Here is a 23,584-nt window from a genome sequence, read left to right as displayed (position 1 = left end):
CTAGAGGTGGCCTGGGATTGGGCTGAAAGCACAGCCTTCTATAAAATTCTTCTCTTCCTGATTTTTGTTTTCAAAGGCTTGAGGTCAGAGTGTTGGTAGAAGGAATAAAAGGAGAGGAAGCCAGGACATCTGCAGAGAGGCCGAGTGCCTTGGAAAATAGAACAAGCACATGGTTCCTGCCCTCCTTGTTAGGGGGATCCTGGGGAACATTACCTCCCACACGCCATGGGCTGAGGAAAAGTAGAGAGAGAAAACTATGGGACCAAGAACATCAATAAAGCAGGAATGGTCTTCCTCCCTGCTTGAAGAACTGAGAAGGTAGCAAGGCCCTACTATGAAGGGTTAGGCATGGTGTGGGACCAGTGATCCTTTTGTTCTACACAAGATGCAGAAGCAACAGAGAGGCTGAGCTCCAAAGCATCTCGAGGGTTATCCCAAGTGGATAACTGAACACCAGCCTCATCCCAATCCCATGAATCTTCAGCAGTATACAGTATTCCAGTACAATCCTGGAACCCTAACATGACCCCGTATTCAAGAAAATCCCAATAACTGACCTGGAAGACTATTAAAGACATGGGTTCTTGAGTTAGAAGTTATAGAAAATCGGGATACCTCTTGCACCCTGTGTAAGTAAGCTAAGTTTCATACCCATCTATGGGTATCTACCCATATATTTGCTAGCTTTATTTACTTTTTTTTTAAATGATTTTTAAATTTTATTTCTGAGAGACAGTGTGAGCAGGGGAGGGGCAGAGAGAGGGAGACACAGAATTCGAAGCAGGCTCCAAGCTCTGAGCTGTCAGCACAGAGCCCAACGTGGGGCTCGAACCCACGAACCAAGAGATCATGACCTGAGCCGAAGTTGGACGCCCAACTGACTGAGCCACCCAGGTGCCCCTTTATTACTTCTTTTAAGAGATTGTTGCTAATTTGAATCAAACTGTTACTCAATTTAACAAGCACTTAAGTTAGTAGAGAGTGATTATTCCATGTCTTTTTTGTGAATTGAATTTCTTATATGTATTGTTTTTGTCAGTATGTAACAATCAGCTTCAGGGGGAAAAATTTTTAATAGCTAACCCTCCTTGTGCATAGTGCCTCTCAGAACATATTCTATATCTAAGTCTCCCCAGTCCTGACCCAACCCCCAACATCTTATTGCTGAAAAGTGTGCCTTTCATCAAGTGAGTTCAGACCTGACCAACCACCTAAAAGGCCAATTTTTCCCTTTCAGCTGAGATGGACAGGTTCTAATTGGACAGCATCATGATTATAAGGAAATGATTCACTTACGAAATACAGAAGAAATGTGATAGGGAGGTAAGGCAGCACATTGCATGATATAAATACTTGCAGACACATGGGAATTAAGACCCACTACCATTGGCTCCATGTTTTCTGAAGGAAAGGAAATTATCCATATGAGAAAGGTACCTTGGGTAGAGACACACAATATAAGCCTTGTGTACGCAAACCCATATTTTATTTGTAAAAATGAGTTTAGAAAAATAACAGCCCCACCAACTGTTACTCAAGAGCACTTTCTTCATTCAATCCAAGTAAGGTTTGAGAGGCCCTAGTCGTGAAATTGAGAAGGGCACTGGATGGGGAATGCCCTGTTTTTCTTCATCTACTTCTCTTGCCTGGAGAAATTCACTCATCCTGGATGTAGATTAACTCAGGGGTTATCTTTCCCAGTTAGCTTTCCTTGACCAACAGGTGGAATGATTGGTGCTCCTGATCTGGTGCTTGGCAAACGAGTTCTGTCTTTGACAGAATCTTACACGTCCTTCCCCTGTGTCATTAACTTCTCTCTCACCTGGACCCCCTTCTGTCAATTATCAAGCCCGCCCCTGTCTCTTCCCATTTAAAAAAACAAAAACAAAAACCAAAAAAACCCGACTCCCTGGAGTCTAAATTCCCCTCCGGGTACGGCTATCTTTTTCTCCGCGCTCAATTTCTTGAAAAGACAGTCTACATTCTGTCATCTTATTTTTCATTCTCTCTTCAACCCATTCCCATTGGTTCTGTCCTGTAATTCCATCAAAATGTTTCTCACTAGAGTTACCTTAGTGTTGATGAATCCAGGAAACCCCTTTGAATTCTCACTGTACTAGGCTTCCGGGCACCATTTATCACTGCTGACAACCAACTTCATCAGTCTTGATTTCCTTCTACCTTGGCTCAGGGATACCATATTTCACTTGACTTTATCACTTTTCCAACTGCCCTCCTGAGTATGCTTGCTGGATACTCACCTTTGCTCATTATTTCTACTTCCAGGGTTTCCCTCCATCTAAATTCCAACATCTACCATGTTTGAGTCTCACCTCTACTCACTTTTTCATTTTAACTTTGTATATCCAAACTACAACATGGCCTCTTTCAAAGGCACTTTGATATCAATGGGCTCCAAGTGAATTCATCACACTCTCCCCATCTGTTCTTTTTCCAGTGTCCCTCACTTTAGAATGTTCCCTTTAAAGTTTGGGGTTACATTTTATTTCTGCTTTGTTTTCTCATGGATTTCCTAATTGATTAATTGACTGGATCTAAGATTTATTTTTCTAACAATCAACAAGAAAGCTTTACACTTCATTATCAGCCTAAAAAAATTTGCTGTTTAATCAAGAGTGCCTCCTCAATTCTCCTTTCCAATGTGATGCATCAGTATGGTCTGTGATGTATAAATTCTTTGAAAATTCTGAATCATTTAAAAATTTTCATAGGATCTGGATCTTTTAAACTAAAATAACTTTAAAACAAAAGTTTATGGTGCTTCTTCAGCACTGATGGAACTAGATTTAAGGCAAATAAAGCAGAGTTCATTAAAAAAAAAAAAGATCTGATGCTTTGAAAGGCTTCCAACTATGTGAAAAGCAATCACAAAAGGCCTATTCTATCCCCTTTGTGGCTATGGGAAGGAACTGCAGTGGAAGAAGCGACTCAGCTGGGACATATCCTAATCAAGTTTCTAGCCAAACTCTTGGAAAAACACACCAGCTAAGAGGATCCTGAATACTAATGACAATCCCTTACGTTTGTATAAGCAAACTCAAGCATAAGGGATTGCTTCACAATTTGCAAAGCGCTTTACAATCACTGTCTTGCAGCGGCTCTGCCCAGTAGACAGGGCTCTTTGTATTTCACAGATGGGAAAACTGAGGCCCAGAGAGAAGGAAGGTCATTGTTTGTAAAGCCCTGTGGTGTGTAAGCCAAATGGCAAGAGACTGTATTCAGGTCTATACATTTCGAGTCTAGGATCACACCTCCCCGTTTCACCCCCACTCTGCCCCCTTGTTCTCCTCAGACTATAGGAATCCCAGCAAGAAAGCTATGCTGCAGCATCTCTTCCAGGGAGAAGGGCAGGTTGATTTTAGCAGAAGAGGGAAAACATGGGGAAGCATAAAAGTAGGTTGGCCTGAAAATTAGGGTTCAAGGTAGAGTAGCAGTAGAGAAGACTGGGAAAGGTGGCTGGAGTCAGCAAGAGGGCTTCAGAAGTTAAGCTGTTTCACAGAGGACGTTCCCAGCACTTGGAGTGGATCTGTGCCCTCCTTGCCTTCTCTCTATGCTGCAGGACGCATATTCCAGAGTGGCTTTCCAACACACTCTGCTCTACCCCCCACATCTAGGACCACCTCCCTGTGGCCACCATGACTGGGAAAAAATTGCAAAGTGGCCCCAAGTCCAGTCTGGAAACTGGCGAACAAACTCATGGCAGTTTGTTCTCCGATGAGCACATCAAGTCCCCAAGCAATGTGGCCCTCAAGTGATGATGAGCAGGAAGTTGGTGTATAAATACCCATCTTTTTTGTCCTTTGGATGGGATAACAGGGGTTGTTTTCCATTGTAGTCAGGAGTTTCTTAGCAGAATTTAGCTCCAGTTATCCATAGAAATTTCATAATCCAACATTTATTTCCTCCCTTCTTTGTTCTTTCTCCCACTTTCCTCCAAGTATTTGCTGACATCACTTCCAAAATGCACTTTTTGCACTGAAAGCCTTGTCTTAGGGTTTACTTCTGGGGAAACCTGGAGACAAAGGACTTGCAAAAGGCAGAGCTGGGTTGACACGTGCATTAATGCAAGCCTCACCCTGGAATAACACAACGTTAAAATGGAACGGGTCCTCACAGTTTGGGATGAAGGTTTCAATAGTGGGTACAAAATACATGGCAAGAACTTAACGCAGAGCTTGCAAAGGGGGTGACCTATGGGGTGTGTGTCTCTCAGCCTGTTCAAAGTCCATTGTTCAATTTTTAAAATAATTTATTGAACTATAACTCAAGTTGGTTTCCATATAACACCCAGTGCTCATCCCCACAAGTGCCCTCCTCCGTGCCCATCACCCCCTTCCCCTACCCCCCCAGTCCTCAGTTTGTTCTCAGCATTCAAGAGTCTCTCATGGCTTGCCTCCCTCCCTCTCCCCCACTATTTTCTCCCCTTCTTCTCCCCCACGGTCCTCTGTTAAGTTCCTCCTAACTCAGCACTCTCAACAATAGCCACAACATGGAAAGAGCCTAAGCGTCCATCAACTGACGAAGGGATCAAGGAGATGTGGTTTATCTATACCATGGAATACTACACTGCAATGAGAAAGAATGACATCTGGCCATGTGTAGCAACATGGATGGAACTGGAGGGGGTTATGCTGAGCGACATAACTCAGGCAGAGAAGGACAGATACCAAAGTCTATTGTTTCTGTACCCTTAAGTTGTGTATTGGGCTGAGAAGGAAGTGCGTTGGTTCTTTTGTTGTTGGTTTTTTTTTTTTTTTTTCCCAGTGCTATAGTCTTTGCCCTGCTCTGCCTTTCTGAGTTGTTGGTTTCTCATTTCAAGAGTAGTGATAGGACTCAACAGTCCATCTAAGATGTGTCTGTGTTCCTGGACCTGTGTCTCACCCACACATTTTAAGAATAAAACACCTGGGGGGCTCAGTTGGTTAAGCATCTGACTTTGGCTCAGGTCATGATCTCATGGCTCACTGGTTCAAGCCTCTCCTCAGGCTCTGTGCTGATAGATTGGAGCCTAAAGCCTGCTTCAAATTATGTTATCTCCCTTGCTCTTTGCCCCTCCCCGACTCTGTCTCTCAAAAATGAATAGGTGTTAAAAAAGGAAACAAGTAAGGTTTTTGCTGTCCCCACTAGAGGAGCAAAGAGAAGTGGCTGCTTTGGTATCAAATTGTACCTCTCTGAGGTCATAAGCCAGGTCAGCCTTCTTTTGTTTTTGTGTTAAAGTTTTTTTGTTTTGTTTTTAAATAATCTCCGTACCCAATGTGGGGCTTGAACTCACAGCCCTGAGATCAAGAGTCACATGTTCTACTGATGGAGCCAACCAGGCACCCCAGGGTTAGCCTTCCTTTGGAATAACCAGATAAAGGGTGGTTTTAAAAGGGGCCTCACCCAAGAGGACTTCAGGCTGAGGTTGGAGGAGGGGCTTTTAGGAGACCAGCTGCCATGTTATGAGGACACTGGAGCTGCTCTAAAGAGAAAATTCACAGAGCTAAGAATGGAGGCCTCAAACCAACAGCCATTTCCATTAGGCCATTTTTGGAAACCTCCAGCCCTAGTCAAGCCTCGGATGACCCATTCCCCTGGGCCAATAGCTTGACTACAGCCTCCTGAGAACCCACCAGCCACAAGTATACAGCTAATTCTAGATTTCCAAACAGAGGAACGATGTAAGGTAATGATTCTTGTTTTAAGTTGCTAAGCTTCATAGTATTTTATGTTTACCTCTGTAGTGCTAAATTATAACTCTCAACAGGAAGTGTTAGTTATCAGGTGTTCCCCAAAGGGGATTACTGAAGGATTCACAGAAGCAGCCCATTAGAGGAGAAGGTCAGTTGTGAACAGTTACCAATCCCCAAGGACACCCACAGAAGACCACAGTCGTTCCAATCCAGGAAGGCTTTATCTTCTGGCTCCTCCTGCTGTGACCCTGCGCACACCTCCCTATACCTGGGCTGGCCAGATGGGAGAAAGAGAGAGGTAGGAGACAAACCATAGAAAGGCACTAACCCCCTCAGATCTGTGGAAGATGTTTTAACTTACAAGGAAATTTGTAATTTTTGACTATGACATAGGGTTGGGTTTCTTTGCCATCTCCGCAAGGAAGAAACCCAAGAGTGGGCAGAAGGGTCCAAGGGAATTGCCCTGGTTTTCACCCAATAGAAAAAGTAGCCAAACAGATGGAATTTGAACAGACTCAAGGGAAAAGATGGAAATTCTGTGTCCTGTAAAGGTATCCTTCAACCCCGTCCTTACATTGGGGTTCAGAATCATCCATAGCTTAGGCTCCAACTGGATTTTCATTAGCTCTTCTTTTGAGAGTGAAAGTTTGACTAGTATTCTTAGTATTTTATTAAGTTTTTGTTTTTGTTTTTTTTTTTTAATTAGAGAGTGCTGCCGAGCGTGAGCATATGCAGGGGAGAGGCAGAGAGGGGAAGGAGAGAATCCCAAGCAGGTTCTATGCTGTCAGCACAGAGTCTGATGTGGGACTTGAACTCATGAATTGGGAGATCATGACCTGAGCCAAAACCAAGAGTCAGACACTTAACTGACTGAGCCACCCAGGCACCCCCATGCTCTTTTCTAACTATCATGTGTTCTAAGAAAAGTCTCTTGGATACCATGTGAGAATTAACCACTTCCCAGGCCATACTATTCTAGCTCTGTGTCTGGTTGTCCCTTTCTTCTGCCCTTTGTACACACTCCCCTTGTGGCATTTTTAAATGTACTTCTTTAAGGTAGGTTTACTTCTTGTGCTCTCATACTAGATTGCAACCTCATTCAAGTTGGATTCTATGTTACAAATGCTATAATAGAGGCAAAAGCACTGATCATGCAGAGGTGGACAGTCCACTTTGTGTTTGAGTTACTACAGATAAGGTACGACTGAACAATGGTCCATACCTTCTAGATGCTATTGAGGGAGGATAAAAGATTAATAATTTCCTCTGAGCCTCTAGAGCCTAGAGCCTGTTCAAAGACGAAAATCTGGTGTGCACTTGAGGTCAGAGGCTGGAGTCATAGGCAGGTCACCAGTGAGCATGCACAGAACCTTCTGAATAGACAATCTGAGGAGAGGCAAAGACAAGTCCAGGAAGACGTAGAATGGAGAGCCAATGTCTGAGAGGCAAATCCAAAAACAGGGTTAATAGGGATTCAGATTTATTCAGCCGGTCTCCCTGAAGTGGCATGCAGACATCCTATGGCAGTTACAAAGGACCAAAGCCATGCTCCACCCACTGCTCCATGGCTTAACTCCAAAGCATGGCACCCTGGTTCTGGTACAATAGACTTACAGATAGGCAGGGTTTGGGACTGCAGTCTGGATCAAGAGGGGACACTTAAAGTACATTTGGAGAGGCTTTTCTACAAGGTTAGAACTATGGGAATCATTGAAATTGCACTTGACATTGATGAGGGCCACGCACTTACTGCCACAGGCATTGCTTAACTGTCCCCAAAAGCTTTGCCAAGGAGGAAAAAAAGAGTGTGCTTCGATACAAGCCAAATGAGTTCAATGTAGTCCACAGGCCAACTTGGTGATCCCACAGCCTATCTGGACCCTAATGCGAAGCGGGTCAGTTACTTCTTTCACTGAATGGGCCCCAAGAACGGAAAAAGCCTCAAGACCCTCATAGGCGACTCCTCCAGGTTATCTAAATAGGGAGCCCATCACTGCATAGGGATGCTTTCACCTGACTGGGCCCTTCCTGGGGATGGAGACCAAGCAAAAAGTACTATTACAGAGGTGAGGCGGCCTGTGCTTTGTTGACTTCTGTTTAGGTGGTGAGCACTCCCACCATGTCACTGTAGTTAGTGCCTTGGCTCTGTTGGGGCTTCTCAGCTGCCCCTTCCCCCAGCCTCCCACTCGCTCTCTTCCCAAAGTGGGGCAGTGTCCAGCTTTGAAAGCCTCAAACCCTGGCTGGTTAGAAGCCAGCTGCAACCCATCAAACCCGCTGATTAGGCATTTGAAAGGGTGGAGCATTTTAATGCAATGATTGACAATGGCTTCTATCTCACACACCTGCTGCTTTAAAATCCCCATAAAATGTCAGCAGGGAGTGTAAGTGATATATAGCAGTGGTGCTGCCCAGGGTAGGAATGTTAAGTGCTAGGAGATGGGAGTGTCAGAACCTCAGCTACTGAAAACAAAATACAACAAGCACCCAGTCGAATTCATTTCCAAAGAGAGCCACCGAGGTCTGTTTTATCAAGCTCAGCTCTGCCCACCTAGCATTTGGCCATCACTGTTAAGCCCTACTTCGTGGGTACTGGATGACTACCACACAATTGTTCCAGGCTCTTAGGGTCCAGGCCAGGCAGCTTCCGTGTGGGTCAGAAACTTGCCCCTTTGGGCTTGAGTTTGAGGGACTCTTGGGTTTTCTTGGTGCCCTTACGGACAGGAGCTGATCAGTGAAGTGGCTCTGAGGGCTAGTTTCCTTGGAGGCAGGTTGCCAAATCCAGGTGGCCCAATGCTAAAGATCAATGTAACTACAAACTTACCCTAGAGCCAAATCAGTCTGCCTGGATGGCTGAAGTCACGATGAGAATTAAAGAGATTCCAGGTAGATCGGAGATAAAGGGCTGAGGTATTAGGCACGGAGGTGGGTCAGTTAAGGTGGAAGGTAGCCTGAGTACAGTTTGAAAATGTGGTCCTCAGGTCAGAAGGGGTTCAGTGGGAGGGAGCCGGGAACAGGAGACCTAGAGTATTGTTATACAAAGCAGTGGCAAGGGAAACCCAGGTCATGCTTTCTATCTGGTGTGGAGGGAAGGGGCTAATCCTGGGTGGTTACCAGTAGTCAAGAGCAAGTACTGTGAACTTTATGCTGTGGGGTCAGTCATGAATTAAGTTCTTGGAGTTAAGTAATATCAGGTTCTTGGTTGTCACCTGGGGCTACTCGAGCCCATAGATACTCTTCTTGCCCTCACAGAACAAAGAGGGCATTAACGTATTTCTAGTCCAGTCTGCTCAGTGGGATGGCCAAGTCCAGGGAACTCCGGGGATCCCGAATCTGAGGGAGAATGTAGGGAATCCTGGGAACAGCAGGAATCTATTATTTTAATTCAACAAGCATTTAGGAGTACCTGCTATGTACCAAGTACTTACTATAAAGGGAATGGAAAATTCTATCTACTATAAACAACTTAAGGACTGAGTTTCCATTTCTTCTAGGTCCACAGAAGCAAAAGCTAACAAGAGAGATTGTCAAGGTACAGGGCAGCAAAAGGGTAGGAGTGATTACTATCGACCTAGGTTTTTCTTTTCATATAAACTATTCCAAGTGAGGCAATATGGTGGCTCAGGAACGTCCATCATGCTGATGGAACAGTCACCAAGCTGCCAGGGGTGCTGTGTCTCTCTCAAGGATTACATATACAACTTCAGCCTGTTCCTCTCCATGATCAAAGCTCTCCTGAAGCTGCTAGGATTCTCAACATTTATTTATTTATTTTTTTTAATTTTTTTTTTTTTTACTTCTGAGAGAGCCAGCGAGAGCAAGAGCGTGAACTCATGAGCAGGGGAGGGTCAGAGAGAGAGGGAGATACAGAATCTGATACACGCTCCAGGCTCTGAGCTAGGTGTCAGCACAGAGCTCCACGCGGGGCTCAAATCCATGAACCAGGAGATCATGACCTGAGCTGAAGTCAAACACTTAACCTACTGAGCCACCCAGGCACCTGAATTTTCAACATTTTTAAAACTGACTTCATCTGCATGACACAGGTCCTCTCCCCATGGATGACTTGTTTTGCCAATTCATATTTTTGCCAATATATTGGTTTTGTTCAGATATTTTCATTTTTGATTTGTTTTATAAATCTTTTAGATTTGCTTTTTGTGGTTTGATACAGAAACACTTTCCCTACCCTGATATCATTAGGTATTTTCTGTGGCTAATACTTTCAGTGATTTGCTTTCACCTTGATAGCTTTACCTCTTCTCCATTCTTGTTTTCTTCATGGATCACAGGCAGCCAGTTATCCCAGCATCATTTGGCAATCAGTCCTTCCTTTTCAACCTACTTCAAATGCCCTTTCTCATAGTCATGGTTTTCTTTTATGTGTAGATCCATATGTAAACATTCATTTTTTATGGTTTGTCTATCCCTGTGTCAATACCATACCGTTTTAGGTATCACACTGGGTAAAGTTGATCTTCCCCACCCCTCTATTGGATAAGTTTAAATTTTTATTTAGAGGTCAACAAAGTGGGGGAGGGAAGCCAGGAAGTGACAGAGAGAGAGAGAGAGTGGGGGCAGTGGAGGGCAGCACACAGTGAGGCATGCCAGCAGGCATGTGCGGGGGAGGGGGAGGGTAGTGAGAGAATCCCAAGCAGGCCCCACCCGGTGTGTAGCCTGATGCAGGGCTCCCACTCACAAACCTAAGCAGAAATCAAGGGTCAGATGCTTAACCGACAGAGCCACCTGGGTGCCCCTGCATAAGTTATTCTTGACCGTTCACTTTTTCTTGTAAAATTTAGGCATCAACTTCTTGCCCTGCATTAAAAAATCCATTGTAGAAGTTTAGAATTTCACTTATAGGGATTTCGGAATTAACTTTGGGAAAAGGTCATCAATATGGACTATGTCCCCAAACTTGAATCCACTTAGATTTTTTTTTTTTTTTTTTGGTTCTTGAGTAAAGTGTTCTACTTTCCTCTATAAAGATTGTAACAGATGCCAACATATGTTTTACATGATGTATGCTTAAGTGCCCTCTATTTTGGTTTTTATTGTCAAAGATAGTTTTTAAATTGCTATAGATTTACAGGTTTATAAGAACTGAATTTTGCTTGATACAGCAACTTGAAACTCATCAACTTAGTTTTCCTGTGGCTACTCAAAATTGTCTACTTGGAAAATTGAACTCTGTACATTATAGATTTTTTATTCTCCCCAATCTTGGTATTTTGTATGCTTTGACTGTTGTGGCTAGGACCTTTCGTACAATCTGGGTGCTGCACAGGGCATCCTTTGTCCGAATTTTAGTTTACTCAGTCTTCATTTCCATCTTTTCTAGTTTGTTCATTGTGTTTACCATCTCTTATTTCATTCTTTGATTCCCTTCTCCATTGATCTTTCTTTCCATAGTATCTTAGATTAGATTGGGCTAAGTCATTCCACAATAACCTCAACTCTTGATGGCTTACAACAGAATTTTATCATGTATACTAAATGCCTTGAAAAAAATGGGTCAAGTTCTCTACTCCACACAGTCCCTCATAAATCCAGACTGACTGAAGCATCAACATCTTGTTTCTGCATCAACTGAAATGGCAACAGTCAACCATGGCAGAGGAAGAGAGCATGTGTTAATGGACTGAATGTTTGGGTCTCCCCCAGAATGGGGAGCCTGCATGGTGGAATCTATGCCCTTACAAGAAAGAACACCAGAGAGGTGGCGGTCTTTCTCTTGTGCCACGTGAGGGACACAGCAAGAAGACACCATTTAGCAAGTCAGGAAGCAGGTTCCTGCCAGGGAACTACATCTATCTGCCTGCAGTACTTGAGCTTGGATTTTCCAGCCTCCAGAACTGGAGGAAATACATTTCTGTTGTTTATGACACCTAGTCTATGGTCATCGTGTTACAACAGCCTGGGGTGACTAGTAACATGAAAGTCACGCACTAGCTTTTAAGTGCTTGGGCCCAGAAGTGACGCGCAGTGCTTCTCCTAACAGGCTATTGGCCAGAACAAGTCACATGTTTCCACCCACCTATAATGAGGCTAGAAAATATATTCTTCCTGGAGGTGAGGAAAGAAGAATCAGATATTGGTACATAACAGAATTTAACATTTTTATCTTTTTACTTTTGTGGCTTGTGTTTACACATTTTAAACATTTACTCTTTCCCATTCTAAAATTTTTGTTTCATCGGCTCCATAGCTCAGGGGTTAGAGCACTGGTCTTGTAAAATTTTTGTTTCATCATCACTAATTTAGAGGATAGGGTTTTGTTAATTCTTGTTAACTCTTCTTTTTTAATCGGTTTTTATTTTTGTTTTTACATTTTCTATTATAAGCTAATCTTTTGCGGTCTTCCATACCTGAAGGAGTCCTGTTATTCTGGGATTATACTCAAAAAACCAGAACTATTTGTTTTATTTCCTTCTGCATACACTCCAAGTAGGTTACTAGCCAAGGATCATTTTTATTTTATTTGATTGGTATAAGGATCCCTAAGCCCCATGACTAAAATCCAGACTCCAAATACAAGAGATAGATAGGGCTAGCGTTCCAACATTTTCAGGGAGAGCATTTCCTACTCAGAGTCCAGGTAGGGGAAGCAAGCTTCCTTGACCTCTTTCTGTCCTTGTAGCCATACAACTTTTGCACACACCCCCTTTTTTAAACCAATAGGTTGCATCTTTTTGAGCCTCAGTTTTATGCAGGGATCTTAGTTCCCACAATTGCACCTTCCCCTCCCCCCACGACCATGGCAGTTAAACCTAAGCTCTTGGTGTTAAATGCCCTAAGCTGCATCATCAGCTGTTTTTATAATTTTCCTTCATTGCCTGATCTGATTTCCCCCTTTTCTTATGAAACAAAATTAGTTGTCATTCTTATTCCAGTTTCTAAGAATTTGTGTGTGTGTAGATGTTCACGTAGCTCTTAATGTTGCCACAATCAGAGCTTCTATACAAGGAATGAATTGAGCATTTAAACCTTTATGAATTATTAAGCATCTCCTAGGTGCTGTACAAGGTTCTGGCAATCCATATATACATGGAATAATCTCTACTCTTGAATTGCTCCTGGTCTTGTGTGGAAAAAAAAAAAGGAAGATCAATACAGGAAAAAAAGCTGTAATAAATGAGGGGACAAGAAAGGAACTGTTCTCAAAAAGGTGGACAGAAGCCCACATTGTAGGTTTTAAGATGTAATTGAGGTTTTTTTTTCCAACCTCAATTACAAGGAGTGATCTCCTTGTCCTCATTTTAGGTCAACCATTTTTGTCAATCTTTTTTTGAGAACTTGAGATTCTGAAGAAAAGGAACTAGCACAGGTCTCAGGCCTCAAAGTGTGGCATTCTCTTAAGAGCACTATCAAGGTGGAAGCAGTTTCCTTGAAGTGCAGAAAGGAGTTCAAATATGAAAGCGGTGAAAATGTAAGCTGCTTCTACTACTGGTCCTATGACTGCAATAGCCCAGGCCGAGTAGCAAGCACAGGGATTTTATTTGTGTTTACATTTATTTCAACCTTCAAGAATGTAAATAACTTTGAGAGTTCATAAAAAACTTGGCTATAACAAGTTCAATACTGAACTTATTAATTGCTTTTACGTTTTTCTAGTGATCTTAAACACTACCTACCAATTTTATTGGGTTACTCACAGTCTAGTATTTAATTTAAAGCTTTCCCCTAACCATATATCATGGGCATTTTCATTAAAAATGTAATTCAGAACATTCACTTGATAAATGCATTCTGTTCTGTTCTGTTCCATTTCCATAAGGTCTGCATAAGCTAAAATAAGTTGTAGTTTTGATCTTAAGGAATAATTTCTGTTAGAATATAAAGATAGATGCAGCTTGGTATTATTCTTATTACCAGTGATCAAACTTTGTTTTGTTTTTTATTTCAAAGGAGCATTTCCTTTATATGCATTTTGAAAACTTTTCACAGCCATATAGCCACTCTCAGATACTGAGCAAAGATTCTTGTACTCAATGTTCAGTCAAGTTTGGTATTGGAAACTCTCATAGGCAACTTCTCTTTAGTCTTCTTTAGCAGAAACCTAATCTTTGAATGGATTTTTCAATTTTCTTCTTTTGGATCTGAATATTATGCCTTCATTTTCAGTGTGTTAAGTCAGAATGATCATGAAATATTATAGTACTGGCATAGGTGATCTTATTTCACCCTCAGAAACTGGAGGTAGGCATTACTATCTTGCATTCAGACAGAAGGAAACAGGAAGACTTTCAGTAATGGTGGCTGAAGATATTGGGGTTTCTTTCCTACAACCACCAACTATAAAACTGGACAAAATTATCAAAAGCAATCATTTCAGGTCACAGAGAGTTGACTACAGGTGGACAAAAAATGGAGAAAAATTCCTGAAAAGCTATAGAACTTGGGGTAAGGATGACCAGACTGTGGTCTTTTTGCCTGGGTCTGCTTCTTGCTCCCTCCTTCCCTCCCACCAGATTAGTAGGAAGAACAGTAGCTTTGTCAGCCTGGGGCTGACTGCAAAAACCAGCAGCTTTCCTGTCAGAAGCAATTAATTCAAGTAGGGACAGGAAGCAAAACCCTTTGGCTTTGCCAGCTAAAATGGCAGACTTAATTGGAAATGGATGGGGAAAACCCACAGCTGTGCAAGACCAAGGTTGCCATTCCAACTTGGCATGAATGACAGACCATTCAGAAACTTTATGGAGAGATTGTGGAAAGGAGACAGTCATGTAAAGGCTGAGATAAGCTTTTCCACACTTTTCTTCTGTCTAGAAAACTACATATGCATAGGGGAGACCAAAGAGCCTGGTAAAAATTTAAAGCCAAGGTACACTTGAGGATTGCCTGAAACTTTAAATGCATTCCCCAACCCACATAGAACTGACAGTGGGTGAAAGAATCCAGATGTTAGATTTCCTAGATAAAAACTCCCAAGCAGCCATTAAAATATGTAAGCTATATTTAACAAAGGGAAATATCCTAACAGTAAATCAATAAAGAACCTACAAAATGGAAAATATATTATACAAAGAACCAAATGGAAATTCTTAGCTAGCAAAGTAAAATAACTGAAAAAGATCACCAGATGTGCTCAATAATCAATGAATTTGAAGATAGATATACCTATCTTCAAATTGTTCCAATAGAAGTTGTTCCAATAGAAATACAGAGGGAAAAAAAGTTGAAGTCAGCATATTGTCAGATATTTGTACAAAAATGTTAGGTGTTCTAATATATGTACAATGCATAGTTCAGATGTTAGAGACAAAGATAGAAGCAGGTATTTAGAGGGCCACCTGGGTGGCTCAGTCAGTTAAGCATCCAACTTCACCTCAGGTCATAATCTCAGTTTGTGAGTTCAAGCCTCACAAACTGTACTGACAGTTCAGAGCCTAGAGCATGCTTCAGATTGTGTCTCCCTCCCTCTCTGCCCCTTCCCTGCTCATTCTCACTCTCAAAAATAAACACTAAAAAATATTTGGATATAATGACCCATGCTTCTCAAATTTGAGGGAAAACATTAACTTACAAATCCAAGGTCAGTCAAACCCAAAAAGGAAACACATCAAGATAATCACACCTAGACAAAAAGTCAAATTGCTAAAACAAAAACAACAAACACACACCAAAAAAACCCACAAAAAACCCACAAAGAAATACTGGGAGAAAAACCACTCAACACACAGAAGCAAAATAAATCCAGCTACCAGTGGAATGACCTATTCAAAATGTTGGAAGAAAAAAAAAAACGATCAATCAATTCTATACCTAGCAAAATCATCCTTCAAAAATCCAAGTGAAATAAAGACATTTTCCAAATCAACAAAAACTGAGGGACTATGTTGTCAGCATACTTCTGCTATAAGAAATACTAAACAACGTCCTTCATGTTGAAAGGAGATGACACCATTTGTTAACTTGGATCCAGAGTAAGGAAAGGAGAGCACCAGAATATTCACGGTTTTTTCTTTCTTTCTTTAAATAAGCAATAATTTAGTATCATTGGATTTGTAGCTTCTATAGTTAAAATAGGGATGATATTACTAGCAACAAAAAAAGTGGGAAGAAAATGGAGCTATATTGGTAGAAAGCAACTGTCTTTTGCAGGAATAAAGTCAGCATTACCTAGAGTTAGATTGTGATAAATTACAGCTAAATATTGAAATTTCTCAAGCAGCCCTGAAAAATACCTCAAAATTGTATTTACACTATTGGCATAATTAAAATGGTACACTCAATATTTGTATCACACAAGGAAATGAGCAAGACCAACAAAAAGTTACAAAGGGAAAAAGTAGCAAACCGGCAAATTCCTATCAGCAACTGCGTTAAATGTAAATAGATTAAGTATTTTAATCAAAGGCATACATCATCCAACTAGATAAAAAAAACAAGACCCATCTTTAAATCTTGGATCTAAAGACACAAGTAAGTTGAATTTTAGAGAATGCAAACCATACACACAGTAGTCTATTTTGTCTAAGATTAATAAAAACTCCAAGTAAGAGTATTAGGGACAAAAAGGGTAATTTCATAATGATAAAAGCATCAATACGTCAGGAAAAGATGTTATAAATGTAGGTACCAAAAACCAGAACCATAAAGTATGTTTTAAAGTTTACTGAACTGGGGAGTCTGGGTGGCTCAGTCAGTTAGGCATCCAACTCTTGATTTCAGCTCAGGTTGTGATCTCACAGTTGTGAGATCAAGCCCCATGTTGGATTCCACACTAATAGAGCCAAGCCTGCGTGGGATTCTCTATGTCTCTAACAAACATTTTTAAATAGGGTGCCTGGGTAGTTCAGTTAGTTAAGCATTTGACTTCAGCTCAGGTCATGATCTCACGGTTTGTGGGTTCAAGTCCCACATGCAGCTCTTCACTGACAGCTCAGAGCCTGGAGCCTGCTTTTTACAATCTCTCTCAGTCACTCTCACTCTCTGTCCCTCCCCTGCTTGTTCTCCCTCTCTCTCTCAAAAACAAACATTCTTTAAAAAGTTGAAAGAGAAAATAGGCAATTGATTATAGTTGGAGAATAGGGTCCTTCAGAGAAACAGAATAGGATGTGTGTATATATATATGTATAGGATTATACATATATATTCTTATATGAAGTTTATTGTAAGAAATTTACAAGCAATTATAATGAAGACCTTTATTATAAGGAATTGGCTTACATAATCATGGAGGCTGAGAAGTCTCAAGATCTACAGCTGACAAGCTGGATACCAGGAGAGATAGTGGTGTACTTCCAGGCTAAGTAAGAAGGCTTAGACTCAGGGGAGCTCATACTGTAAGTTGCATTCATGTCCCAGTTGAATATAGTCATGGAGGCCAAGTTTCCTCAGGTTCTTTTTCTATTTAGGTCTTCAATTGATGACATGAGGCTCACTCACAGTAGGGAGAGCAATCTACTCATGCCAGCAATCTACTCATGCCAGCAACTCAAATGTTGATCTCATCCAAAAATACTCTTGCAGACACACCCAGGACTTCTGGCCAAATATCTGGGCACTCCGTGGACCAGTAAAGTGCACACATAACAGTAATCGTTGCAGAGATGTCAGTACAAATGTCTCCATAATGGATATCACAAGATCAGTAAAGATAGACCATTTAAACAATACCATCAACCTACTTGACATTTCCTTTAATTAGCTGCCACATGGGTTACAAGAGAGGGTAGTCCTGGTCTAAATGTACATAGTGGAGACGTAGAGAGCTATCAGATAAAGGTCATCTTGTCAGTAACTTGTAGTGCAACAAGTTAAGGGAGTAGAATTCCCTGCAACACAGAAGTTCTGCTTGGCCCTGTGGTTTGATCTAACTGACAGAATGTAGGTCATAAGGGACATCCTCAGGTCTGTGCAGAACCTTTCAAGGCTATTCCATCGTTCAGCCTTTCAACAATGGCAAGTTGCAGATCGGGTCTGCTTCTTCAGCCTAAATTTCAGAATAAACGATACATGAAAGCAAAGCTTCAGCTGACCCCTAATATGACCCAAAATGGAGCCATGGCCTATCTGAAGCCAGCATGTAAGGTTAGTGAAAAATAAGCTTTGTAACACAGCCATGTTGCTTGTTATAGGATCATCCAGTAAAACCTGACTGACGAACCTTGATACTGAGCATTCCAATTAATGCTACTACTCCAGTGTGGTAGGTATTTATTGGAATATCTGCCCTGCCATTTCTATTAAAGAGGTTACTGACCCATAGGTTAGGGCCATGGAAGGCAGACAGATATTGTACCTCCTTATTTTTAGCCACAGCTGGTCCCATGTGCCAAATTCTCTCCTTTGAGAATCTTACCCAAGGCCTGGAACCTAGAAACTGGGAGCCAATTCACATTTACTGAAGAGCTTCTGAAAAAGGTCTATGAAGCCCTGCTTGTCCCTGGAAAAAAAATCCTTGTTCTTAGCCCATTCTAGTTTATTAATTTCTCTTGGATTCCATACGATGTCCCAGAATTCTTAAAAAAAAAAAAAAAAATAAGAAGAAGAAGAAGAAGAAAGAAAAACTGCTTTTAAACCTAAGCCAGTGCTAGTTTGTTTGCAATCAAAAGAACCTTAGTACCTCAAGAACCTAACACCACTCTGGTATTACTCACATGTATTCTTTAACTGTTGGCTTAGCAAAAGCCAGTCCCTGCCAACCAGGGGCTGCTCCTCCTCCAACAGGGGACGTTGAAGGAGTCTTTGGCTAAGGGAATTGGCCACTCCTTGAAGTATGGCCAGGAAGAAAGAGTCTGGAGTTTCCAAATTCCATCCCTGCATCTCTATCTCCGTATGATGTATCCTTTTCTTCTCTCCCACCCTCCCTAAGTAATGTCCAGGTTTCTAGCAGACCTGGGGCACCCTCTCCCTAGGTTCCTGGGACAACGGGCAGACCATAACATGTACAACACAGTTCTTTTTGTATGAATGGGTGGTCCCTGGCACAGTTTTGGGCCAACTGGGTGCTGTATATTTTCAACTACAGTTGCACATCATTGCCTACATTTTTGGGCAGCATTCCAACTTAATGCATTCAAATATAATTGCCTTTATCAAGAGAAAGAACAGACCTGCATTAACACATGGTTTTGCAAAGTTAAGGACAGCTAACTAATGAGTAAAAGCTTGTCAGAACAAGCCTTAGAACTTCTTTTATTGGCACTTTCACAGGTTCTTTTCTTCTGGGCATCTGAGGAAAATGTCTGTCCAGCTACCACGTTTTCTTTAGGATGCTTGCCAGATTTCTGGATGAAAGGCTCTAAGGTTTAGCAGTTGATAGAACAGAAGAGGGGTTTCTCCTTCTCGTGTGGCTTTAGCCAGAGTGTCCTGAGCACCCCTATAAGCTTTAGATCCACATCTCTAAATATCTGCTAGATAGTTCCAACCTCGAGGTCCATTCGCCAGGTCTAAGCAGAGTTTGGTGCCAACAAAATTCTCTATACCTCTCCCTCCCCAGAAGCTCCATCTCTTTTCCCCACTCCAGTTAGTGTTAACCACTATCCACCTGTACAAGCCAATTCCAAGTTTCTCTATCATCCTCGACTTCACCCTTCCCATGACATGCTCAACCAATTATTCACTATCTTCTCTTATTTGACTTTCCAAGTGGTTTTTCAGTCTGTTATGCCAGTGCCTTAACAGATGAGTAATGCTCAATCATTACAGTGACTTCATCAGTTTCAGATTAGCCACTTACTGTACTGCCTCTTGTCCAATCAGATATTCACATTGCTACCAAAGTGATCCTTCTAAAGGATAAACTGGCTGACCCTACTCATGATAAACCTTTGAATTCTTTAGGCAAATCTTTGATACTCTAAGTCAATATGGAAGCACAAACACTGAAGAAGGGCATTTAAGAACCTCCAATTATGAGCCTTATCTACTTTTCAAGTATTAGTGTGAAAAGGGATAGAAAACTTTGGATGATGCAATGAAAAAGCCAAAGTTCTGAGAATTCAGCTCTTTGTGTGCACCCATTTATCTCCTGCCCAAGTAAATAGAAAGGATCAGGGGGAACTTGAGTCCCTTCTTTCAATTTTATATTTTCTTCAGCATTTCTGGTTTTCTGTCCTTCAAAGAGCCACTTATTGGGATGTTTGACCACTCTATGCTAACCATGTGTCCAGTTGGGGTCACAAGATAGATCACTCTTTCTGGAGGTTATGGGATAGAGAACAAAAATACAGGAGTGTTTTTCTTGAAGAGAATAAAAACTTCGTATTTCCAAATAGCATTGTTCTCGGTCCAGTCTTATGCCAGCCTGTGGGAAGCCTGCAGCTCAGCGTGTGCCCAGCATGATCACTTTGCATCCAGATCTTTCCTATGGACTTCCCAGCACAGGACCAAGGGAAGGTCAGATGTGCACGTCCTTGCTCTGGACCTCCCTTGTAAGATCCTGGGAACACCTGCTCAGACAATACTATGCCTGCCAGCTATTGTCGGTTCTCATGGGTGTTCAGACCTGTCCTAAGAAAAAAAACTCTCTACCCAACTTGTGATTTTGTGGGCATCAGCCATGTAGTGCATGCTCTGCTTTTTCTCCAATCATGTTCTAAATACCTGGTCTCCTCTGTGGAAATCCCACGAGCCCCCGTTCAAGGTCACTCCAAATCATCCCCCAGTAGAATTAATTGCTGCCTTTTGCTTGCACTGCATTTCACACAATACTATAGTTAGGGATTTAGTTCTAAGCAGTATTAGACTCAGAATTCCCACCCTCTGTTCTAGTGAGTGCAAGAGTCCTATCTGGAAGATGCCAGTTCTGGCCTCTCAGATTTGTCCCCAACAGAAATGTATGCATTTCTGAGAGAGATTCATTCCTGTAGTGCAACACTTTTTAACCTCAAGGGACAACAGAATTTAGGGAGATTGAATTGTTCACAGGATGGGCCAGATAGTTTCATCCTAACCTCACCAGTAGGGACACCATTTATTACCCAAACTGGGATACTTTGAGCACACAGATAAAAAAAAAAAAAAAAAAAAAAAAAAAAAAAAAAAAAAAAAAAAAAAAAAAAAAAAAAAAAAAAAAAAAAAAAAAAAAAAAAAAAGTTTATGTGAACTTGGTTAAGTATTTATTGATTGGCTAACACCCTACCAATAATTCTATTCACACATTTCTAGAAATAAGTTTCTAAATAAAAAGGAGTAACATCTATTAGTTCGAGTTCTCTGTATTGCTTGTGAACATCAGAAAGTTAAATAATGTGACGTACCCACATTCTTTACTCAACTTTAGCCTCCCTCTGTGGTACATCACTGGCATTTTTATGCAGGAACTTTTCTGTGTCGTGTTATTTCAATTTTTTCCCCATATGTTGTCAGACATCTTCAAACGGTATTTTCGGGTTAATGAATTCAATTTCACTTTTGTTTACAGTCATAGTATTTGAGAAAAAGAAATACCGCGGTATCTGGTAAGCTCAGAGAAAGTTCCGTTAAATTAGGAGATTTATGGTTTTCGTTTTTGTGTGTATTAAGATGTGTGTAGCCCAAATATTTTTTATGGGTACTATCATTTGCCCTTCCTTTGAAAATATTTGCAATCTACTTTCCGAGGATAAAAATCACCATATCGGTTTTCCCCGAGGATTCTTTTTACTAAACGTAGATGTTCCAAAAGTGTAGGTACTCTCCGTGTTATTTGGTTCCAGTTTGGTCCCAATACGGAACATTTGTCCAATTAGAAACAGGAGCTTTGAGTGATTTCTACTCGCAACAGCACACGGCTATCAAACCAGCATTGTTTAGCTCTTTGCAAATTTTTTCTTGGTTAGGATTAGAAGTGGGGGCCCCATGATAAGATTAGTGTCCTTAAAAGTGGTTACAAATCTCTCTCCCACTTCCCCCTTGTCCCCCCCCCCCCCCGCCCTCCGCCTTTTGAAGACACAAGAAGGCAGCCATCTATAAGCCAAGCAGGTTCTCACCAGGAACCAAATCTGCCAGCACCTTGCTCTTAGACTTCCCAGCCTCCAGAACTAGAAGACATAAACATCTGTTGTTTGCTACCTCGTCGGTTTGTAGTATTTGTCACAGGAGCCCAAGCAGCTAAGACAGTGGCTATTATACACCAGATGAGAAACATGGAAAGACAGATCACCTGGGGTTAGACCGATAACTTAGGCTACTTGACCTTCGAACGCCAGGCTCCCCCACCTTTTGCCCAGTGGTGTGTCTGAAAGGCAATTCCATCACCAGATTGTCTGGGAAAAGACAAACCGGCTCTGTGTCGCCATTTTCTCCTTCCACAATGTGGAAAATGTAAACCCTTTCGGCAGACAGCCTGCCTGCACACTCTCAGGAGACACAAAGATCCTGGCAAGTTCTGTGCTCCAAAATCACCCTTCTCCAATTACACTCCCCCAGGTTCCTCAGTTAGCAGGGCCCCAGCAGCTCCTCTCCTCCGAGCCAGTTCTGGGGTTGGGGCCTAATGCATCACAGGTGGGTCCTGACTCCAAACTCATTCCAGATGGCCTCACAGTCTAAGCTTCCCAGCAACCCATTCTATTTTGGCTATCCTGGGATCATTAATGATGCTGAAGGACCATGAGTTCCGGGGATGACAGAGACACACGCTCTGAAATCAGGACTTTGAGAGACCTTGTATATTGCTGCACCCACCATAATAAATGCATTCACAGGGAGCAAGCATGTGCTGACCTTGGCACTCAGAGGTCACTGTAAGGGGCCCACGAACTTGATATTGTGAATGGTCTGTCTGCTTGGCTCACAGCATGAGCATAAAAGAATCATCTGTGCTCTTACAGAAAATAACTCCATTGCCCCTGGGCTCTAGAGAATAAGGATAGATCCTTGAACCCTACTAATTGCTGCTCCAGTTATTCCTGAGGGGAGGGGGGACATGCTGGGGCAATTGCAAGAAGAGTGTAATATCCTTTTAATTGCATCTTTATATTACTAAATAGCCTTGCTCTACAAAAGAATTTCAACTCCCTTTCTAAGCTGGAAAGCTTCCCAAGGCAGATACTGAAAGTTGAGCAAATATTAGACTATTCAAGGGGCTTTTAAACTTATGATGTGTTCTTGGAAAAAACAAACAAACAAACATGTTTTAGGGTCTTAGGAACTCAGCCAAAAAATCTTAAGAGTCAAGGGCATGACATTTAAAGCCAGGCATTCAGTCCTTCTTGGATTTAAATTTCAATCCCATCACTTATAAGCTTAGAGAATTTGTTGGAGAAAACCATCCCTTCTCTGATGGTCGTTTTCTGTGCAGTTAGGATAATCCCAACATAAAAGTATATTTGTTGGTTTTGTTTACTTCCTTGCTCACTTTTTCCACCCTCATTCATTTGTTTATTCCCCAGATACTTGCTTTGTGCCATGCATAGTGCTAGACAATAGAAGAAATCCAGTTCAGAAGATAAAGTGGACCTGTAGTTTTTTGTTTTTTTTTTTAAATGTTTAGTTTTGAGACAGGAGAGACAGAGCATGAGCAAGGGAGGGGCAGAGAGAGAGGGAGACAGAATCGGAAGCAGACTCCAGGCTCTGAACTGTTAAGACAGAGCCCGACGCGAGGCTCGAACTCACAAGCTGTGAGGTCATGACCTGCACTGAAGTCGGTCGCCCAACCAACTGAGCCACCCAGGCACCCTGAGTGGACCTGTATATCAAGAGGGATTTGTTGAGCGCTCACTACATGCCAGTCGCTGCACTGCGGGGGAGTGAGCAATGAAGAACAACAGGTCAGTCCTCATGGGAGTTGGGACTTAGTAGATCTTAAGCCAATTACCCTACAGTGTGATTATTACTGCAACTGTGAGTTCCTGCACATGGGAATGTGACTGGGTGTAGTAGACTGTGCTGGGTCTGGCTCACCACAGCTCTGAGAGAACCGTGATTCTGAGTGGCAAGGAGAAAGTTTATACAGGGGCCGTTCT

The sequence above is a fragment of the Hyaena hyaena genome, unplaced genomic scaffold (assembly GCF_003009895.1).
Source record: "Hyaena hyaena isolate Hyena2069 unplaced genomic scaffold, ASM300989v1 scaffold_5, whole genome shotgun sequence".
NCBI lineage: Eukaryota > Metazoa > Chordata > Mammalia > Carnivora > Hyaenidae > Hyaena > Hyaena hyaena.
Note: the sequence above shows the minus strand (reverse complement) of the source record.